Below are 24011 nucleotides of genomic sequence, written 5' to 3' on the forward strand. Positions count from 1 at the left end.
GTCTGATGTAAGTGGCTTTGCTATTACTAAGCCATTATTACTATTTATTTATTTATTTATTTATTTTATTTTTTGAGGTGGAGTCTCACTCTGTCCTTAGTTCAGTGGCACAATCTTAGCTCACTGCAACCTTCGCCTCCTGGGTTCAAGCGATTCTCCTCTCAGCCTCTGGAGTAATTGGGATTATAGGCATGCACCACCATGCGCAGCTAATTTTTTGTATTTTTAGCGGAGATGGGGTTTTGCTATGTTGGCCAGGCTGGTCTCGAACTCCTGACCACAAGTGATCCACTCGCTTTGGCCTCCCTAAGTCCTGGGATTACCTCTGCACCCGGCCCATTATTACTATTTTTTGCTTATATTTTTGAAATATACTGATATGATTTGGATCTGTGTCCCCACCCAAATCTCATGTTGAATTGTTGGAGTGTTGGAGATGGGGTGTGGTGGGAGGTGACTGGATTATGGGGGCAGATATGCCCCTTTGGTGCTGTTTTTGTGGTGGTGTTTTGTTCTCATGAGATTCGCTTGTTCAAAAGTATGTAGCACTCCCCTGCTCTCTCCCTTCCTCCTGCTCCAGCGATGTAAGACATGCCTGCTTCCCCTTTGCCTTCTGCCATGATTGTGAGTTTCCTGAGGCCTCCCCAGCCATACTTTTTGTACAGCCTGAAGAACTGTGACTCAATTAAACCTCTTTTCTTTATAAATTATGGAGTCTCAGGTATTTATAGCAGTGCAAGAATGGACTAATATATGTCTTCTTGTACTCTTGCCCCCTACAGCCTATTCTCACTTTAGTGGCCAGAGTAATTCTATTAGACTATGAAGTCTGATAATGTATTCCTTTCCTTATAATCCACCACTGACTACCGGTCTCCCTTAGAATCCTAAATCTTTGTGTCCTAGTCAGTTTGAGCTGCTGTAACAAATACGCCACAGACTAGGTGGCATAGACAACAAACATTTATTTCTCACAGTTCTGGAGCCTGGAAGTCCAAGAGCAAGGAGCGAGCAGATCTGATGTCTGGTGAGGACCTGTGTCCTGCTTTGCAAATGGCTGTCTTCTCATTGTATCTTCACATGGTGGAGAACAGGGTGAAAGAGGCCAGGAAGCTCTCATGTCTCTTCTTAGAAAGGCACTAATCCCATCACTAGGGCTCCACCCTGATGACCTAATCTCCTCCCAAAGGCCCCACTTTCTAATACTATCACCTTAGGGGTTAAGATTTCAATATGTGAATTTCGGAGGGGACACAAACTTTCAGTCTATAACACCTTACAATCAGCTACACTGCCTTCCAGTGTATCTCTCACCCTCACTCTACCTATTTTCTCTCTTATTATTTTTCATTTTAATTACTCTGTTCTTGTCAGACTGACCTTCTTGCTATTCTTTGCACTTCCGTTAAGGCCTTTTCTCTTTCTGTTCTCTCTTCCTGGAACAGGCTTTCCTCACCCTATTTTGAATTGTAAATCACTTACGATCTGTTTCCATCTTCCCTGATTGACTTTATCTCCACAGTGTTTATAACCAACTTGTTAATTAACTGTCTTTCCTCATAAGGATGTAAGTTCCATGAAGGCAGGGATTTTTTTGTTGTTGCGATTTTATAACTTTATTTGATGTATTTGATGATCAATGGTTAGTTGTCATCAATGTTGACTATCAGTAGGTATCTGAAAGTGGTAATAGGTATAGGTAACTGAAGTATAGAGCGTGTTTGGTGAATCTTCATTCTGATTATGTTTTCTGGACAACTGCACATGGATACAGCATAGGACATTGCTTATTCCTTTAGCCCAGACAGTTTTGTTGAGCCTGGTATCAATGTGCACTTCTGGAGCCCCATCACCTTCATGGCAAATTTCCAGAGGTTTTTGAGTGTCCTCAGGAGCATGCTTCTTGAAACCCACTCCCTGGATGTGCTTGCGAATGTTGATGGTATATCCTCGGGTTCTCACTCATTTGAGGGCCCTTCTCGCTGTCTTTGCAAGAGCCATTCTGCCTGGCCCGAGTTGGTAGTAGGCAGGGATTTTTGTTTGTTTTGTTTGCATCTGTATTCTCAGGGCCTGGAACAGATGAATGTTGAATGAATCAGGGCATCTTTCTCCACAGAGACTCACATTGGCTCAGCTCTTTAGTACTGAAAACATGTGTCCCAGTCACATGGGACAGCTCCCAGCCACATTGCGAAACAGGTGTATTTTGTCTTAGGCTATTTTACTTCATTTCTGTAGTCTTTCCTAAAGCTCCCTCCCTTGCAGCGCTGATCTCCTGGGACACCATACTGTGGAATTTACTAAAATGTCAGTGAATTTGGTGTCTCTGGCGTTTGAGTTATTTTTACCAGAAATAACCTCAGGAGGCCAGGCGCGTTGGCTCATGCCTGTAATTTTAGCACTTTGGGAGGCCGAGGTGGGTGAGTCACTTGAGGTCAGGAGTTTGAGACCAGCCTGGCCAACATGGTAAAACCCCATCTCTACTAAAAATTCAAAAATTAGCTGGGTGTGCTGGTGGGTGCCTGTAATCACAGCTACTTGGGAGGCTGAGGCAGGAGAATTGCTTGAACCTGGGAGGAGGAGGTTGCAGTGAGCCAAGATCACGCCACTGCACTCCAGCCTGGTCGACAGAGCGATACTCCATCTCAAAAAAAAAAAAAAAAAAAAAAAAAAAGAAATAACGTCAGGAAAACATGGTACCTTTCAAATTTGTTACTATCACATATCATATACCAGCGTTCTAGTGTTTCTAGAGTTAACAGGACAGAGATAAGACAAAAAGAGGATATTGGTTTAATCATCATTTACATAATGCATTTTATGAGCCCACATAAATTATGCATTGTTGACCTTTAAATTAATTTAGGCTTAATGAGATGGTTTCATCATGTTTAAAGACAGAGTGTAATCATTTTCTTACGTTCATTATCATTTTCTAAGCTTACTTATGCTTTGTCCACCCTCAAGTCCCAAGTGTATTGTCTTATTATTAAAACTTGTTAAACCTGTTTTCTGCTGCATTCTACTGGTCAAGGATTAACAAAGCCCAGGTTCAACGTTGACCCACCTCTTGATTAGAAGAATGGTGAAGAATTTTGGGGTTCTGTTCAAAACCCTCCACGGTTCCCTAGGTGATAGTGTAGCTTCATGGTTAGGAGATCAGGGTGTGAACTCAAACTGCTTGGGTTCACATCTCACTTCCATTTTTACCAGTCATGTGATCTCAAGCAAGTTCATTGTTGTAGAAACGATTGCTGCACACCAATCTCCATTTCTGTTCTCTTCTTCCTGGGGATACCAATAGACTATTTCTCCACCCCTTACACCTATGTGGGGCCAACAGACTAAGCTGGCAGGCTCTGAGCAGAAGTGCCACATGTCACCTCTGGCTGAGGTGGGTAAGAGCTCTGGATTTTCTTAGTCTCTTCTCCCTTACCTGTAGCTAGAAGCAGGGTATCCAGCAGCAGACACAGGTGCAGGCAGTGGAGAAGTCACAATATTGAAGGGGCCTGGGTCCCTGAATAACCCTAGAGTGAGTCCTTTCTCTCGTGCTCCTGCCACCAGGACATGGGGGAGATGTAAACTTTGACTGTGTTGAGCCATGAGGTTTTGGGGGTTGTTTGTTACAGTAGTTAGCCTATGCTGACTAGTACATTATCTAACCTCTCTGAACCTGTTTTGTTATCTGTAAAGTGGGGGTATTAGCTGTGGCTACATTTAAGTGCTCCACAAGTTAAGTGAAATAGTCTGATGCACAGTGCCCAGCACATAGTAAGTAACTCAATGAGTGTTAGCTATTGTTAGTAAGTGAATGTGAATGCCAGTTAGAAGAGAGTGGCAGGCTTGTTTCAGTAATAGTAGGGCTGTCATTATTATCATCACCATTGCTGGAATGGCACCTGCTATAAACTGAGCACCTGCTTGGGTCAGACTCTGTCCTAGGGATGCTACACTTTTGTTCCTTTTAGTCCTCTGAGGCAGGTATTATTAACCTTGAGGAGGAGCTGAGAGCCCTGGAGCCCAGAACTGCTGCTGAAGCTGTCTCAAGTCACACCGGGCTCTCCAACTTCAGAGCCTGACTCCTTTTACTGCGGCGACGATACTCTTGCATTTTTGGGAAACGTGACTTTAAAAAAAAGTCTCATCCATACGTTTTCCTTCTTGCTGGGGAAGTGCTGTGTCTTTTTTTTTTTTTTAATTCGATATTTTACCTTATTTTATTTTTTATTATTTTTACAGATGGGGTCTCACTCTATCGCCCAGGCTGGAATGCAGTGATGTGATCATAGCTCACTGCAACCTCCAACTCCTGGGTTTGTGTCTTCCTTTTTGAGACTTTCTCTACTTCAAGTTGTAAGGATCTGCTATTATAACTTAATCTTTTGGCTTACAGCTTGGTCCCAAGTGTGGAAGGCTCCAGCTTCCTTCTCTGCCCCAGGATCCTATTGCTTCTTTGTTCTGTTTGAACTCTACAGACTCTAAGCAAAGTGAGTCGGTGGAAAACCTGGCTGGATCTCAAGAACACAGCCTGCGTCTGAGTCCCTTGAATCTCCCCACGGCTTAAGGCCTCCTGTGAGCAGAGTGGGTAATGTAAAGCCCACTCAAAGACACTAATAACTAGAAGTGGGATTGTAACTCCAAAGTGGCTTTTTTTTTTTCTTTCCCCTGTGTAACTTGCTGGAAGCACTTAATATTTCTTTATTTCTTTGTGGAATAAAAAAAGATTTGTTTGTAACTCCATGAGAATTAGAAAGGCTTGTCTCAACTTCTGAGTTGGTACTTGACATTCAGATACTACATGTACTAGAGGAAGCCGTTTTGCTAGATTAACCAATGATTGATTTTTCTTCACAATTTCGTGTTAATTTGCTCCCTCTTTGAGATGTCAATTTTGGTTTTAGCAACATAGCCCACCCTATAGATCAGCAGATCTGGGAGTGTGGATTCAGTTGTTAGCATCATGGGGCAGGGGTCCCTGGACTGCATGTGCCTTTATATTAATTGACCAGACTTGCAGTTAGATTAATTCTACTTGTGGTTGTTTAAATTGCACCCACTTGCACCTTATTTGTTGAGTCAAGATAGCAGGGTTTATATAAACAAGAGTTTGTAATATATTTGGCTTATCTTGCTCCTTGTCTGGCTCTGATAAAATTTTAAACATTCATTTTTCTTTCTTTCTGTCTCCCAAGTCGTTTCTCTCTAAAAGGCAAGAAGTTAGACTAAAACCAAGTTCTATACTTGAGATTATCCTTGAAATATTTACGAATATGCTCAGGAAACAAAGTCTTGCTCATTCTGTGCTAGAACAATGGGTAAGCTTTGCTTTCTTGTAGAGCAGAAAATGTTTTCTTCAATAAGGCGTTGAAAACTATTTTTGTACTTGAAAAATCATGTTATTAGAGACCGAAAAGACCCATATTTTGTGGCTGTTTAAGAAAGCTACACAAGATGGCGCCAGAGAGCCGAAGTGGAGACGGATGCGCGCCCCGCGCGAAAAGCTCAGCGTGAAACGGGCGCCCAGGGCTGCCGTCGCGTGTACCGGTTCTGCGGCGGGGCAGCTGAGCAGGGGCGCTTTGCCCATCCTCACAGCTTCCGCTCTCTCCGGGCAGCTGAGCAGGGACACTTTGCCCGTCCTCACAGCTTCCGTTCTCCCCGGGCAGCCTTTTCACCAGCTTCGCACAGACTTTCCGCCCGGCACCCTCCTCGGGTTCTCGGGGTATCTGGAGCGGCCGAGGAGGAGCCGCTGGAGAAGGAAGGGTGAGAAAGCAGCGGCGGAGGCGGAGGCTCCCTCGGTCCGCCTCTGAAGCAGGGCGCCCAGCCGAGCCTCTGAGGAAAGCGCGCGGGGGACGCGGATGGGTCTCGGCCTCCCGGGACCGCGGGAAGGGAGAGGCGGAGGGCGAAGGGAAGCGGCACTCCTGTCCCGACTCCGGCCATTCCTCAGCGGTCCACCGCTGCTGACGTTCTTCTTTGATCCCCAGAGTTCTCAATGAAAGAATGGAGAAAGTGGCTTAAAAAATTATGGTGGAATACGCATAACAGAAAATTCACCATCTTAACCAGTTCGGTGGCATGGAGTGCACTCAGCCGTTGCGTATATGGGCGAGTGTCGCCACTTTTCATTTCCAGAACGCTTCATCAAAGGGGACGAAACTCCGCGTCCATGAAATGATAACTCCCGCTCCCCTCTCCCGGCCCTGGCAGCCAGCGTGCTCTTTCTGTCTGGAGGAATCTAACCACTCTCCGTACCCTACAGAGGCGGAACGCCACAGTCCCATTTGTCCTTTTGTGATGGGCTGACTTCACTTAGCATCGTGGCCTCAAGGCTCATTCCTGCTGTAGCCTGTGCCAGAATTGCCTTCCTTTTAATAAGCCTGAATCATATTCCTGTATGTGTGTATATATCACCACATTTTGCCACTTTTACATATAGACCACGTTTTTTCTTTCTTTTTTTTTTAAAACATTATTTTTTATTTCAATAGTTTTTGGGGTACAGGTGGCGTTCGGTTGCGTGGATACATTCTTTTTTTTTTTTTTTTGGAAGAATCTTGCTCTGTCGCCCAGGCTGGAGTTGCAGTGGCGGGATCTTGGCTCACTGCAATATTCCCCTCCTGAGTTCAAGCGATCCTCTTGCCTCAGCCTCCTGAGTAGCTGGGACTACAAGCACCCGCCACCACGCCTGGCTAATTTTTGTATTTTTAGTAGAGACGGGGTTTCACCACGTTGGCCAGGCTGGTCTTGAACTCCTGACCTCAGGTGATCCGCCTGCCTTGGCCTCCCAAAGTGCTAGGATTACAGGAGGGAGCCACCTCGCCCAGCCATGTGGATAGATTCTTCAGCGTTGATTTCTGAAATTTTAGTGCACCTGTTACTCAAGCAGTGTACGCTGTACCCAATGTGTAGTCTTTTATCTCTTACCCCCACACCCAGCCTTCCCCTGCAAGTCCCCAGAGTCCATTATATCACTCTAATGCCTTTACCTACTTATAGCTAACCTCCCACTTAAAGTGAGAACATATGGTATTTGATTTTCCATTCCTGAGTTACTTCACTTCGCATAATGGCCTCCAGCTCCATCACAAGTTGCCGCAAAAGACATTATATCGTTCCTTTTTATGGCTGAGTAGTGTTCCATGGTGTATATATACCACATTTGCTTTCTCCGCTTGCTTAGACCACATTTGAAAAATCCATTCATCTGTTTAAGGATAGTTGGGTTGCTTCCACCTTTTGGCTATTTCAAAAACGATTGAAATAATAAATATATATTTTTTAAAAACATAAACATTTAAAAATTAATAAAAAATAATTATTTTAGGCATATACTCAGAAGTGGAATTTATGTTTAATTTTTTGAGGAACCACTGTACTTTTTCCCATAGCAGTACACAAGGGTTTTAATTTTGCCACATGCTTGTTGACATTTTTAATTTTCTGATTAAAAAAAAATTAGAGCCATCCTAATGGGTATGAAGTGATTGTGGTTTTGATGTGCATTTCCTGGAGAAATTGGTATTTATTTGTTTATTGTTTAGGCCACAGAGTCCTTCCCTAGTCAGGAGCCTGTGCAGCGTGGCCTAGTGTGGTTAGGAGCATGGCATCTGGTGTGTGACGGACCTGAGGGAGAGTGCCAGTGCCCTGGTGGACTCTCAGTGATACCAGTGAGTTACAGCTGCCCTAAATCTCAATGTCTTTACCTGTCAGTTGGGGTTCATAGTAACTCCTTCCTCCTGGGTGGGTTGGAGGAAGACATGAACTAAGGCATATAAAGCTCTCAGCACAGTTCCCCGCACACAGTAAATACTCAAAAATGGTATCTGTGTATACAGAAGCTCAATGCAGGAATCAGTGACCCAAGGAGGTGTGTAGGTCCATGTGGCTGCAGAGGGCCTTCTATCTCCCTTTGCCAACATCTTCCTTCCCCACCACAACCACATTACTGACATCGTGTCCCCATATGAGGCATCTTTAGCAAAGAGGTGCTCACCGTGAGCCCTGCACTCAGTGGCTTCTTGAGTTCCTCTTAGTGCCAGAGTCTGGGACTGTCATTGGAAGCTACTAAGCCGATTCCCAAGAATCTTAGTTGGAACAGATTAGTGTCACTTAGCATCATCCTAGGCCCTTGGGGCCATACAAGGCTCCTGGCCCACATTCCTCCCTCTGGACAATAACACCTGTGCCAGGGTTCCTGCCCCAGGTTTGGTTAGGAACAGACTGAGCAGGACACCTGAATGATATCCAAAGATTTGATCTGCTTAGGGCAGCTTCCGCTGAGAAAGACTCCTCCCTGGGGCAAGCAGAGGCTGCTGGCTGCAGGAATAGGAGCTGGTGAGCTTGATAAAGAGGCCAAGTGTTATCATTACTAGACACATGGTAGGATGCTTGGGGGAAATGGGTCATCTTGGACTTCATTAAATGTGTTCACCCTTTGCAATTTGAACAGAGCAGGAAATATTTTTGAAGTGGAGTGCAACAGGTTCACTGAGGAGTCAGGAAGCTTGGGAGGAGAGAGAGCCTGGGGCAGGACATGGGTCCCTTTTTTCTTTCAAGGAGCTGGTGATAACTTTGTAGGATGATTGGTTTTTGGATCTCCGCCAGGTGGTTTCTGTTTACTGTGCAGGAACAATTGGTAAAGGAAGAGATGGTATCTCCACTAAGCAATTAGAGAGCAACAGAAACAGTCTTGGAGAGGCTTGAGCTGGAGGGGGGGCCAGGCTGATGGGGCTGAGAGCAGAGAGGCAAAGGGGAGGGCTGGCCAGGAGGAAGGGCAGAGGCCAGGGCTGAGCTGGTGAGATTTCACGCGGCACTGGGAGCTTCTTGAAGTGAGCATGCTGCAAAGAAATTCTTCCTAGGGGAAGAGAGTTGCAACAGAAGGTTCTTCAACCATTCAGAGGGCTTGAGGAGTCGGGGGTCCTGGGAGACCCCCTTCTGGCATGCAGTAACTATTTATTGAGCCTGTGAATTTGATCTGCTTTTTGTTCTTAAAGGCCCTTTGGTGAAGAAGCCAGACTGGACTCAAGTTGGGGAGAGAGAGGGTACAGGCAAGGCTGGTCGGGGAGTACAGCCTGGAGGAGGTGATGTGTGAGCTGGGTCCTGAGGGGTGCATAGGAATTTAGCTAGATGAACCATGAAGCAAGGGCAGAGGTGAGTGGGAGCTGGGTGGTCAAGGCCTAGGCAGAGGAAACAATACATGCAAAGGCCCCAAGGTGAGCAATGACATGGGAGAGTCTGAGAATCTCCTGATGCTCACATGGCTGGAACATAAGGTCTCCCATAGTGGTTGTGTAGTCCTAGTTGAAGTTGAAGAGGGAAGCAGGGCCAAGTCATGCTGAGCTTCTTGTACCTTGTAAGCCATGCCAGGGAGTTAGGATCTTATCCTGAAGACAATAGGATCCACTGGAGGGAGGGTTTGAAGCAGGGAGTAACGTGGTAAGAGATGACTTTTCAAGAGATGACTCTATGAGAATGGGTGGGCGAGGCAAAACTCAGGCAGGCGCCAGGACTGCCCTCCTCCAGACCAGGCTGGTTCTCTTCCAGAGTGCAGATGGAGGTCAGAGCTAAGATGATGGAACTATGAAGGAGTGGAACGTGCCCTTTTCCGCTGCCCAGCTCCAGAGGGTATCGGCCTTAGAACTGCATAGTGCACATCTCATTACATCCTGTTGCACCTCTGAGTGAACAGATTGAAGAGGACCAAGAGGTGGTTTGATTGAAATCAAAGATGACTTGCAGGTTTCTGACTTGGTACCTTGGAGATTAGGAGATGTTGGTGCCATTCACTGAGTCAGAGAACACAGGAAGTCAGCAGGTTTGGGAGGCCATGACTGGCAGGAACTGGGAAAGCAGAGGGGAAGCAGGGCCTGGGTGTCAGCACAAAGCCCTTGAGAGTGGGGACCCTCTGCTGTCTGTTTGCCTCACAGTGCCTGGCTCCAGCTGGGCGTGAGGCAGCCTCTTCTGACTCCCTCAGGGGTTGATCCAGGCTCTTAGAGGCAGTTCGGGTTAGGGTTGAGAATGGGGGTGATTTAGGGGTCAAAAGCTAGTGGTGAGAAAAGTGAATGCCACAGGCTGGCCACTGTGGCTCATGCCTATAATCCCAGCACTTTGGGAGGCTGAAGAGGGAGGATCACTTGAGCTCAGTAGTTCAAGACCAGCCTGGGCAACACAGCAAGACCCCATCTTCACACACACACACACAAAATTTAGCAGGGTATGGTGGTGCACACTTGTATTTCCAGCTACTAAAGAGGCTGAGGCAGGAGGAGCTCTTGAGCCTAGGAGTTTGAGACTGAAATGAGCTATGATTATACCACTGCACTCCAGCCTGGGTGACAGAGTGAGACCCTCTCTCTTATAAACAAAAACAAAAAGAGCGAACACCACAAAAAGAGCCTCAAAGGACACCCTATGTTGTCTCCATGATGATCTCAAACAAACAGAGAACCCATGAAGGTAGCTTGTCATTACAGGGTTACCACCCTTCTAGAACAAACATACAAAAGGAAAGCCCCAAACACCTGGATTGTAGAATTGACTTCAAACCAAATGCAGTCAACCTGACTTTACTTATAACCAGGGGTCTTAGAAGACTCCAGGATGAGCCTGAAGTCTGGCTTATCAGTCAGGGAGATGCTCAACCCCACATTTGCACCAGGGTCTACTGCTCACTGCTCTGCAGAGAACATTAAAGGCATTCACAAAAGAGATATCAGAGATTTTGTTGGTTGTAAACCCAAAAGATGAATTTTTCTGTTATATGAGTATGGGTTTTAAAGCCTACATAACACTGGGCTACCCCTCTCCAGTACCCATGGATTTAAGGTGATCATTTGTGATGTTAAACTCAGCCGGAAGGAGACCTCCAGTGTCGCAGGGTGACTCAACATATGCAACTGACAGAGGCAGTTACCCCTTTTTTCCCCCATAGATGGCAGACAGAAGATTTTGCTGTTCGCTTTGTGCTTCTGAGCCCACAGATGGGATCCTCTGTGTGCAACTTGCGTGGGATCCCAAGCAGATAAGAGGTGCCGTGGTTGCCAACAGCATCTAAAGACCCCAAGAGTTATTAATAGAACAGATACAATTAAGATGTGGATTTTGAAGGCTCAGTATCTCCAAGGGACCTCTGTTGCAGGCAGGGAGGAGATGGTATCAACAAAACCATAGGTTATTAGAACTGGATAAAGCCTTTGAAACCACTTGTCCCTGCAAACCACAGATTGTTAAAACTGGACAAAACCTTTGGGATCATTTGCCCCGGTCTGTTAGATTTATAGATTGGCCACCAAGGCCTGATCATGTTTGAGGCTTTATTCAAGGTTATCCAGAGGCCTCTAACACTTAAAAATAATTTTTTAATTTACAAAAGCAAAGTTTCTTTTGTTAAGTAGGGCGATTAAAATATGAAACACATGCCTCCATTTGTGGCCTAATAATAACCCAGAAGTTTTCTTCTGCCCTAAATTAGGAAACCTCATTAACGAACAGGGCTTTTAAGAAACCACAAGCGTGGTCTGCTTTTCCCCTGCTTAGAAGGACAGCAGCAATTACAGCTTGTGGCTCAGGCAGTGGTTTTCTGTGCCTTCTCTGTGTTTGTGAGAGACTGAAGTCATTAATGAGATGCTAATGATCCAGCTTCCAAACTTAACTGGAGTTCACTGTGCCTTTCCTAGAACGGGTGAAGAGGCCTCTGCTTTTTGCTTCCTTACCTGTGATGGTGAATTCAGGCCAACCCTGGAGCAAGGAAGGGGCAGATTTTCAAAAGCTGTGCAGACTAAACCTCAACCATTTTGGCAAAATGTTTTCTCCAAGGAATCTGTGCTCAGTAAGGGGACCCAACCCCAGACAACGGACAATGCATTTGCTATCCTTTGGAAACCTGGTTCTCCCTCCGTTGGAAAGTTGGTCTTTTTGTTCCTTCTGTCAGGGAATGTGTGACCTGAAAAAGATCTGCTCAGTCACATTCTGTTCACCTGGCTTGGCCTCAGAGTTGGAACATTCTTCCCTTTGTCATTGCGGACATTCGTCTTGAAACAAAGGGCTGACTTTCCTTCATGCACAAGCAATGTCTTTTATTTTCGTGTCTTGATAGAAGCTGTGCAACACATATAAAACCTCTAGCTTGTGTTCAACTGTGGCACCTTGGCAGGTGCTCAGTTGCCTGAGTTTGAGTTCCCCCAGAAGCAAATCCTGTAGGGATTTGAGGAAATGAGACAAGGGAGGGCAGGCAGCCAGTAAAGGGGTGTTACCGAGCTCGCTCCCACCATGGGCAGCTGGAGGTTGATTTTGCAGGGATGGCAGGATGTACTAGAGAATTGTCCCACCCCAGTTGCAAAGGACAAATACTGTATGATTCCACTTACATTGGGATCCGAAGGTAGTAAAATTCACAGAGACAGAAAGTCAAATAGTGGTTGCCCAGGGTTGGTGGAAGAGAGAAATGCGGAGTTATTGTTTAATAGGTATAGAGTTCAGTTTTACAAGATAAAAAGGGCCGGGTGTGGTGGCTCACACCTGTGATCCCAGCACTTTGGGAAACCAAGGCAGATAGATCACTTGAGGTCAGAGATTCGAGACCAGCCTGGCCAACATGATGAAACCCGGTCTCCACTAAAAATACAAAAATTGGCCAGGCGTGATGGTGCAAACCTGTAATTCCAGCTATTCAGGAGGCTGAGGCAGGGGAACCGCTGGAACCCAGGAGGTGGAGGTTGCAGTGAGCAGAGATCACGCCATTGTACTCTAGCCTGGGTCGCAGAGTGAGACTCCATCTCAAAACAAACAAGCAAACAAACCAGAAGATAAAGAGTTCTGGAGATGGATGATGGTGATGGCAACACAATACTGCAAATCTATTTAATACTACTGAGGCGTGCCCTTAAAAATAGTTAAGATGGTAAATTTTATGTTGTGGTTTTTTATTTTTCTTTTTAACTACAATTAAAAAAATACAGTTGAAAAAAAAGAAGAAAGACACACTGGTCCTGCCCCTCCAGGGCAGGGAGCTCAGAGGAGAGTGGTGTCTCACAGTTCACCTCGGGCCCCAGTGAACATCCATGACATGCGTGTTGAGAGATGCTGTTCTAGGATGTGAGAGCCACAGACCTGGCCGAGGTGGTGGCTGCCTTTCCCTGGTGTCTTGCCTCATCAGCGGGGCTCTGTGTCTCACCGCTGCTCCCTCCTTGTTTGTCCTTTCCTCTGTTTTTGGTGTCTATCTTTTTCCTAATCAGTAACAATAACATATATATTTTACATATAATGTTACATATGGCAATTACACATAGGGACATATCTATTATATTAAATGTAGTGATAACAACTGTCTTAGGCTGGGCTCCCTCAGAAACTGACCTTGAGATAGGGTTTGAGTGCAAATAGATGATTTGGGAGGCAGTCTCGGGGAACATTGACGTGGGGAGGAGGGGGAAGGCTAGACAGGGAAAGGAAGGAAGCCAACAGGGCAGGTTGAAGAGCCAGCTGTCGCTGTGGGCACCTGGGATGTGGTACCATGGAGGACCTCAAGGAGACTGCATTAAATACACTATAAAGTTCCTTCCCCCAGATGCAAAGAAGCTGGATTCTTTGTCACCAGCTGCTATCCTTCATTGGTTGAGGGCTGCTCCTAGCATCCTCCTGCCTGCAAGGCAGGGGCAGGCTCCTTGTGCCCAGTAAGAGTCACTGGTGTGTACATGAATGGCGAGTGCTGGGGACCTGGGGTGCTCACGGCAGCCATAACTGGAGTTGGAGCCTCTGCTGTGTGCTTGGTGCTTCGCATGCATTCGCTGGCCTGCCTCTAGTTTCAGGGATTTTACAGAGGAGGAAAGAAGAGAGTCATAAGCAGCTTGCCTAAGGCTGCACAGCTTGTTGGGTGGCCTGTCCACTCCTAAACTGTTTTGCTGCTGCTTGCTTCGAGGTGTCCTGTCTGGCCCCTGGTTCACTGCAGTTGGCCCTCGTGACCCTGGCCTTGGGACATCTTTCATGACTTGCTCTCCTGGGGAGCTCCAGTTTCTCTCACCTAGTCACCAAAGGGCTGTGTGTTAGACACCACGGGAACACAGAACAGGGGTCACTACGAAGCCCACTTCTCTGAGGACGTGCCTGGGGATCAGAGAGGTTGAGAGGGCTGCCCAAAGACCCACAGCGGGAGAGTAATGGAGTGACTCGTAGGTCATTTGATTCCCTCAGCAGTGTGTTTTCACTGTGTTGGAGTTTGGTGAAACGGGCACATACCGCTGGGTGAGCATAAACTGGTGACATCTCAGTGGTGGATAGTGTGGTTAATATCACTCAAAATGACAAATGCTCATGGCCATACACCCAGCAATTCCACTTCTGAGAGTTCATCATGCTGATACACTTGCATGAATATGAAATGGTTTCTATATCTAGTGGCTCTCTGCAGCTTTGTTTTCCTGGTAAAATACTGAAAATAACCTAAATGACCACTGGTAGGAAACTGGCTAAAAACAGTGTGGGCCACCCATGCAACGAAATGCCACGCAGCCATAAAGAAGATGAGGAGGCTCACTGTGGGTTAATTTATTAGGAGAAAAAAACCACAAAAACCCAAGGATGCAGTGTGCTGAAGTTGTGCAAAGAAAGAAAATGTGTGTGTTTGATTGTTGCTGCCTGTCTCTGATAAGACACCCAAGAAACTGGCAATGCTGGTTGACTCTGGGAGGGAACTGTGATGCTGGGGCCGGGGGAGGAAAGGAGACTTTTCTGACTGCCTTCTAATATCTTTTGAATGCCAAATCTTAAATCTATATATCTCAAAAAGAAATAAAACTAAAAAAATCTTAAGTTCCGTGAGTTCTTTTTGTTATATTGCATTTCACTCTGAAATCCCAATGTCCTCAATCTGTAAAATGATGAAAATAATATTTGTTTCAGAGAGTGGTGGCTGTGATGCCTATTCCTTTAGAGCACTTACCACCGCCCTTATACACTTACTTTTAAGAGCAGCTGATTGATCTGTCTCCACTGCTCGAGGGAAAGCACCATGAGGGCAGGACCTGTGTATCACTTGCTCACCACTCTATCTCTGGGCCTGTGTCTGGTAGGTGCTAAACCAAAAATGTTTTTTTGAATAAGTGAATGACAGCACTTTGTTAATGGGAATATACTCTTTATGTCTTTGCTATTATTATTCATAGGATCAAACTGCACGAGGCAGTGGTGCCTAGAAGCTCAGAGGACCCACTCCAGTCAGACAGTCTAGGTTCAAATCTCAGCTCTGCCACTTAGCTGTTTGACTAGGGGCAGATCACCTAACTTCTCTGTGCTCCGATTTTCTCATTAGCAATTGAGAATGGTGAAAGTACCTACCATATAGGGTTTTTGTGAGGATCAAAAGAGTCTGTACATATACAGCCCTTAAAACAGTACTTGGCTCTGTGTCCGTATGATGTATTGCTGTTTCCCATGACTTTGATACTTTTTCCATTATCATTATTCATCTTTATGATTCTGGCAAAACTTCTTTCAGAATTTGGGAAGACCCTTAGATAATAGTAGAAATACCTCTTTGCTGGTTCCCCCTACCTGTGTGTGTGTGTTTTTTTTTTTTTAGAGATAGGGTCTTGCTGTCTTGTCCAGTCTGGAATGCAGTGGCACAATCATAGTTCACTATAACTTTGAACTCTGGGCTTAAAGGATCCTCTTGCTTCAGTCTCCCAAGTAGCTAGGACTACAGGTGCATGCCACCATGCTCAGTCTATTTCTATTTCATGCCACCTCATTTCTATTTTCTGTACATCGCTTTCTCTCTCTCTTTCTCTCTTTCTTTCCCTCCTTCCTTCCTTTTTTTTTCTTTTTTTTTGAGACGGAGTCTTGCTCTGTCGCCCAGGCTGGAGTGCAGTGGCCCCATCTCAGCTCACTGCAAGCTCCGCCTCCCAGGTTCACGCCATTCTCCTGCCTCAGCCTCCGGAGTAGGTGGGACTACAGGCGCCCGCCACCTCGCCCGGCTAGTTTTTTTTGTATTTTTTAGTAGAGACGGGGTTTCACCGTGTTAGCCAGGATGGTCTCGATCTCCTGACCTCGTGATCCGCCCGTCTTGGCCTCCCAAAGTGCTGGGATTACAGGCTTGAGCCACCGCACCCGGCCCCTTTTCTTTTCTTTTCTTTCTTTCTGTAAATCTTCTTTTACCTTGTGACAGCACTGGGGTCTCTCTGAACCTGTTCTGATTCTAGGGCTGCCCAGTTTGTGAATCATTCTTTCCTCAGTGAAACCCTATTAAATTTGTCTACAGGTTTTCTTTTAACAGGTGGTGGCAGAAGTGGGATCCAAAGCAGAGCTTCTCGTAACCCCCAGAAGCACTGAGTGACCAAGTGTGATACCAGTTGGACTCACTGTGTTCATTGCTCTCTTGCAGCACCTGGGGGTCATGGGTAAGTTCTCTCTTGGAGTCTGAAGCTCCACAGATTTATGTTTAGAGCTATCTAAGTTTGAGCAAAATTTTAAGTCTGAGTAGGATTCGGATGTCATAACAAATTGGATTAGGTCCAGAATCAGATTCAATGAAATAATTAACTGGTTTGGATCCAGTTAGAGGCCTCAGATGTCTGACTGGGCCAGCCAGAAATTGGCAGTAAATGGTAATACTACAAGGGGTGTGAACTTTGGCTTTTGGAGATTTGCAGGGATTTTTCTGTTCTATTCCCTTTGTTTCTTTTTCTTGTGCACTTAGGTAGGGAAAAAATTACTGGCTAAATTGATCAAGGGAATCTGAGAGCCAAAGCCAAGATTCAAGGTAAAAATGGGATCCTTCCTTTCTGAAGAATTGAGTATTCTACCTTCTGGCTATGCCTACCCATACATATATAAGTACTGTAAGTACTTATACTTACAGAAATGACAAAATCTTACTAAAGGTAATTAGAATTACAGTGAAATGCTCCAAATGAAAAATAGTGCACTTTGAGAAGTGCATTTAAAAATGAGGGGCCCTGAATTAGTCTCATCTACGGATGCCTATTGATGTGCAGAAACTTCTAAAAAGATTTCAATGTTTTTACTCCCTCTTTTAAAATAACTTCTTAAAACAATTTATTTAAAAAATTTTTTTGTAGAGATGGGCATCTCACTTTGTTGCCCAGGCTGGTCTTGAACTCCTGGACTCAAGTGATTCTCCTGCCTCTGCCTCCCAAAGTGCTAAAATTACAGGTGTGAGCCACCATGTCTGGCCCTTAAAAAGACAAGGCAAATAAAAAGCTTAAGTGCCTAATTGATAAGAAAAATTGAATCTGTTAACCTTTTGGCTTAGTTACTATCCCACCCCTTTTCAAATGTGAAAAGAAAGGTCTCCAGGATAAAGGGTTTATAAAAGGTAGGCCCTCAGGGAAAGTAGGCTTGCATCCTTTTCAGATCTGTATATGCTGAAACCAGGCATAGAGAATATTTTCTTTGCCTTATTCTTAATGAGTTCTACTCATTAAAGAATAGATGCTGGGCATCATGGCTCATCCTATAATCCCAACACTTTGGGAGGCCAAGGCGTGACCTCCAGATCACGAGGTCAGGAGATCGAGACCATCCTGGCCAACATGGTGAAGCCCTGTCTCTACTAAAATACAAGCCGGGTGTGGTGGTGCGTGCTTGTAGTCCTAGCTACTCAGGAGGCTGAGGCAAGGGAATCACTTGATCCCTGGAGGTGGAGGTTGCAGTGCGCCAAGATTATGACACTGCACTCCAGCCTGGCAACAGAGCAAGACTCTGTCTCAAAAAAAAAAAAAAAAAAATTATAATAATAAAAACAGAACTTGAACTAAACCCATCTCCAAGATATTAATATACCTTTCTGACATTTAGCTGGCTATCCTGAAACCCTTTTATAAAAGAAATTTATATCTATAAAGGAAATCTCCATTTGTAAGGGTATCTGGACACCAGAAACTCTTTTGTTTTAAATTTACATAACAAGCCTTGCCTTTGCTTAAGGTGATTTTCTAGCCTTCTTGTCTTAACTAGATTTTTATTTACACCTTTCTCCTTGATTTGAGCAAATGATGGTTCAATGTTTAGGCCTGAAGTCTCAGCTCTGTGCTTTTGAGATATAAATTTTCTGTCTTGTTTCACCTAACAGTCATCTTTTTAGAAGGCAAATTGTTGCCTATCTATCAATTGCTTAGGGCAATAAAACACGTAATTAAAAGAGTTGTAGTCTGAATGGGGATAAACCTATTTAAAAGCTAGTAAATAATAATAATTTTTAATGAATGCTATAAGATCTGCTTCTATCTGTGTCTGTATGTCTTTATGTGTTATGTGTGATATTTGGTAAATAAAGGTAGTTTCTGTCAGGTCTCTGAACCCAAGCGAAGCCATCATATGCCCTGTGACCTGCATGTATACATCCAGATGGCCTGAAGCAACTGAAGATCCACAAAAGAAGTGAAAATAGCCTTAACTGATGACATTCCACCATTGTGATTTGTTTCTGCCCCACCCTAACTAATAGGATATATTCTCCTCCGCCCTTAAGAAGGTGCTTTGTAATATTCTCTCCTGTCCTTGAGAATGTACTTTGTACGCCTATCCCAAACCTGTAAGAACTAACGATAATCCCACCATCCTTTGCTGACTCCTTTTTCGGACTCAGACTGCCTGCACCCAGGTGAAATAAATAGCCTTGTTGCTCACACAAAGCCTATTTGGTTGACTTTGTTCACACGGACGTGCGTGACAGTTTCAAAATTGTTGACAAAATAAAATAGGAATGGCTTTGAAATTGTCAGTTATATATAATGCAGACATTTTTGCCTGAGTTTACTGGTCAGATGGGTTTATGCTAGTCTCTTATATGTTTTACAGTGAAGAAACTACTTCTGTAGTATTTTTGATACTTGCTTAATTTGAAAGTCTCCTTATGTTTTTGGCTTTGAGTCTCTGGATTCTGGGGTCTGGATATGTGGCCATGGTGAGGCCTGGGGCCATGTTCTCAGCACCTAGACCACCAGCTGCAAGGCAAAGTCAGACCCCATAACGGCCTTCCTCCTGGGCCTAGCTCTGCCTCCTAACTATTCTGGGAGAGGTTCAATCCTTTAGGCATCATCTTCACAGCTGCTTTCTGTCCTGAGCTCTACATCTTCTGTATAAATTCAGAACCCAGATGAGCCCTGCCCTTCATAGCCGTCCTGGGTGCCACATGGCTACTTTGGACCCAGTGTGATTGAGGAAGACATTAGGGAAAGAGGGTACTTGTGTCATAGTTTCAAATTCTTCTAAGTAATTTAAAATCTTAAAGTCATGTTATGTTATATTAAGTAGTAGATAATCATAAAATGTCTGACTCATTTGTAAGTTAAAATATGGAAACATTAGTTATTAAACATGAGTTTAAGTTTATATACTTTTGCATCTTATTTTTATGTAGTGTTTAAAGCTAGATCTGTTAATAAACAAAATCTTGAGGAACCATCTTTCTAAAAAAACTATAAAATGGTTTTCATCTACAAATACTGATATAAAGCAGTATAAAATTACTTCCTAGGGCCTTCACTAGAAATTAAGGTTACAAGAGATAAAATTATGGTTAATATTGGCCAGACATGGTGGCTCACACCTGTAATCTCAGCACTTTGGGAGGCTAAGGTGTATTTCTTGAGGCCAGGTGTTCAAGACCAGCCTGGGCAACATGGCGAAACCCCGTCTCTACTAAAAATACAAAAATTAGCCAGGCATGGTGACGCATGCCTGTAATCCCAGCTACTACAGAGGCTACTACTTCAGAGGCTAAGGCACCAGAATTGCTTGAACCTGGGAGGCAGAGGTTGCAGTGAGCTGAGATTGCACCACTGCACTCCAGCCTGGGTGCCAAAGTAAGACTCTGTCTTGAAAAAAATTGTAGTTAATATATGTAATTAAAAATACTAGAGGCTGGATGCAGTGGCTCATGCCTGTAATCCTAGCACTTTGAGAGGCTGATGCGGGTGGATCATCTGAGGTCAGGAGTTTAAGACCAGCCTGGCCAACATGGTAAAACCCAATCTCTACTAAAAATATAAAAATTAGCTGGGGATGGTGGTGTGTGCCTAGTAGTGCGCAGCTACTTGGGAGGCAGAGGATAATTGCTTGAACCTGGGAGGCAGAAGTTGCAGTGAGCCGAGATGGCGCCACTGTACTCCAGTATGGGCAACAGAGCAAGACTCCATCTCTTTTTTTTTTTTGAGACGGAGTTTCGCTCTTGTTGCCCAGGCTGGAGTGCAGTGGCGTGATCTCAGCTCACTGCAAGCTCTGCCTCCCAGGTTCAAGTGATTCTCCTGCCTCAGGCTCCTGAGTAGCAGGGATTACAGGCATCTGCCACCAAGCCCGGCTAATTTTTTATGTTTTTAATAGAGATGGGGTTTCACCACGCTGGGCAGGCTGTTCTCAAACTCCTGACCTCAGGTGATCCACTTGCCCTTGGCCTCCCAAAGTGCTGGAATTATAGGCATGAGCCACCGTGCCCAGCCTGACTCCATCTCAAAAAAGAAAGAAAAGAAAAGAAAAAAACCCACTACTAGATATAAGAGAAACAATTCTGTATGCAGATTACATAGACAAAAGCAAAATATGCTTTTGGTGAGGAAAATTGTAAAGGTATAAAAATGTGTGGTTGGGCCAGGTGCATTGACTTATACTTGTAATCCCAGCACTTTAGGAGGCCAAGGTAGGAGGACTGCTTGAGCTCAAGAGTTTGAGACCAGCCTGGGCAACATAGTGAGACTATTCTCTACTAAAGAAAAAAAAAATAGGTGCTTGCTGAGAAAAAAATAGCTTTTTCTAGTTTAGAAGTTACTTAAAGGGTTCTTCAAATTGAAGGAATTAAAAAATATAGATAAAATTAAATAAATATAGAAAATTGAGAAGAAAGGATTTAAAAAATCTGAAGAGATTATAAAAGTTTTTGGGCATTTTCTGGTTGAATTTGTTTATAAGGTTTTATTAAAATTAGGTTTAGTATAAATAATAGAGTAACGCAAAATTAAAATTTGGTTTTCTCTTTGAACAAAAATTTCATATCATATTACTAAACGACAGTACGATATTATTGTTCACCTTTTGAGTAAACTACAAAAATAAATAAATAAAGGGGAGAGAGGGAGAGACAAGATTCTTTCTCATGTTGTCTTTCTCAGGTCTGTTGATTGGAACACTGAATCTCCTATGAAGAATAAAGATTTTTGCTTTCTAAAACCTTTTAATTTTCATTTTGGCTAAATGAATAAGTATTACTATACTGTGACCTATGATTCTAGTTCGGTCAAGTGTTTTAAACCTTTGATATATTTGACAGCTTCCCAAAATCAAATTTCAGATTCAAATTAGGTCTTTTTTGGAACTCAAAACTAATTTAGGGATGCTACAGAGGGTCCCTGTAGGGTCCAAAAGAGAGATAATACAGTCTTACCTGATATGTTAAATTACATGAGAAGCATTGTCGAACAAGAAATGATGTTTAACTTTTTTCAAGTTATATTTCTATGACTATGTTATTAATACATATTCCAAAATTATATGATATTCCCCAAATTCTGATATGTCTGAGTATATGTTATCAGTCATAATTATGGTTATTATGTTAAATTATTTTAGGCTACAGAAATAACCAAGTTTCCTTGTTATTTGTGTCTTTATCTATGACCACCTAAAGTTGTTTTTGGAGTTAATTGCTCGATTCTGACGCAGTTTCTGAAAACTCTTCGCAAGCAGGCAAAATCCTAGAGTGCTGTGTCTTCAAGGAGGTTTGTGGAAAGGGTAGGAAGGACCCTGCCAAATACTCTTGAATACTGCATTCCGATAACTTTAGGATTATATTATTTGGATGGGGATGATTTCCCAGAAGTCTAATTAAGAGACTGACTATTATAAAACTGCTAACCCAAGCAGGACAAGAATTAATTGAATACCAAGAAAATATTTCACCAGATTTTCATGCTAAATCAGCCAGTACTGAAATTGTTTACATATGCAATTTGAATGAACTCTATTACCTATGTCAAATTACTATATAACTCATCTCATCAACAGTGCTATATACCTGAATTGGAGAAACAAAATTGGTATTTAAAAGCATGTAAGTTCAGTGTTAAGTGTGAGCTCACGGAGAGCCTGGACAGCTGTCTGGTCCTTTCTGAATTCTTAAAACTTCCATTACTAAAAGCTCTGCACTCCATGATTCATTATGGAAGAAATAAAATAATCCAAAATAAAAATATATGTGCATATATATATTGCTATGGTGATTGTTCTAAATTACTAACACTGTTTATGAACAATGTTTGGTTTGCCAAACCCATAATATTAGGAGGACAATCAAAACTTCAAGTACATTCTGTTACCTGATGGGGCCCATTTGAATATTATAGACGGATTTCTTTTCTTTTTTTTTTTGAGACGGAGTCTCGCTCAGTCACCCAGGCTGGAGTGCAGTGGTGCGATCTCGGCTCACTACAAGCACCGCCTCCTGGTTTCACGCCATTCTCCTGCCTCAGCCTCCTGAGTAGCTGGGACTACAGGCACCCGCCACCGCACCCAGCTAATTTTTTGTATTTTTAGTAGAGATGGGGTTTCACCATGGTCTTGATCTACTGACCTTGCGATCCGCCTGCCTTGGCCTCCCAGAGTGCTGGGATTACAGGCTTGAGCCACTGCACCCGGCCAGGGATTTCATTCAATGGTAGTTTTCAGTGTGTGTTTTCTTGTGATACAGAAACTTTTTAGCCAGGCGCAGTGGCTCACACCTGTAATCTGAGCACTTTGGGAGGCCAAGGAGGGCAGATCACTTAAGTTCAGGAGTTCAAGACCAGCCTGGCCAACAGGGTGAAACCCCTTCTCCACTAAAAATACAAAAACTAGCCGGGCATGGTGTTGCACGCCTGTAATCCCAACTACTTGATAGGCTGAGACAGGAGAATCATTTGAACCCGAGAGATGGAGGTCACAGTGAGCCAAGATTGCACCATTGTGCTCCCACCTGGGTGAGAGTGAGACTCCATCTCAAAAAAAAAAAAAAAAAAAAGGCTATTAGGCTATTAGGAGATACTTGTTTCTTTATAAGTTGTAAAACAGTTAAATATGGTATTAGAGATACAACAGTATTAGGTAAAACTAATTGAATCATCTGTATTGCCTTGGTAAAAAGTATTGCACATTGATAGCAATCAGATCCATTTCCTAGTGGAAAACATAAGTTGACCCCATGTGAAATAGTCACTGGAAGGCATCTGCTCCTAATAATGGAACCTCATGTGTCTTCTCTTACTAAACTCTCTGATATGACTAAATTCTGCAGAGGTTCAGTGCATTATGCCAAAGTGTATTTTCACCAGGTAAAGAGAACTTTTCATGATCTACTAACGAGGTTAAGAGGAGTGGATCAATGTTCTGTTTCTGACTGATTTTGACGCAACAAAGGCACCAATAAAATTTCTCCCCCATTTTGGTCCTTCGTTGATCATGAGGACAATCAAACCCTTTATGATCTAGAACATGAATATTGGACCTTCTGAAAACAATATCAGAGAAAGAATGCCCTTGCCACTTGCACTGCAGCAAAACTTCAGGACCTTGAAATGTATGTTCATAATCTCACCACTCAGAAGGCACCTCTCCCCCACCTCATGGAACTGTCCACCAATTGGAGACCTTAGGGTAAAGCGAAGGAAGAGACCAGGGAAGTTGCTTCTGAGAAGCAGACAGCATGACAGATGTGGATAGCTTTCCCAAGATCATGGATCACGAATTCTTTGCTATCATGAGACCCTAATCTCTCATCTTTCTCCTTATCTCTCATGCCTCTGTGAACAATAGAACTGAAAAAGGGGTCTCTTGTGTGCTGTCATGGGGTATACTTTTTTGCGGAGGATTTTGCAGCCAGCCTTATACATGGACAAGCATATGCCTTGATAAATGGAAGATGAAGGGCCAAAATGGGGGAGAAATTTTTTTTTTTTTTTTGAGACTGAGTCCCACTCTGTTGCCCAGGCTGGAATGCAGTGGCCGGATCTCAGCTCACTGCAAGCTCCGCCTCC

The sequence above is a fragment of the Colobus angolensis genome, unplaced genomic scaffold, assembly GCF_000951035.1.
Source record: "Colobus angolensis palliatus isolate OR3802 unplaced genomic scaffold, Cang.pa_1.0 Scaffold112, whole genome shotgun sequence".
Classification (NCBI taxonomy): domain Eukaryota; kingdom Metazoa; phylum Chordata; class Mammalia; order Primates; family Cercopithecidae; genus Colobus; species Colobus angolensis.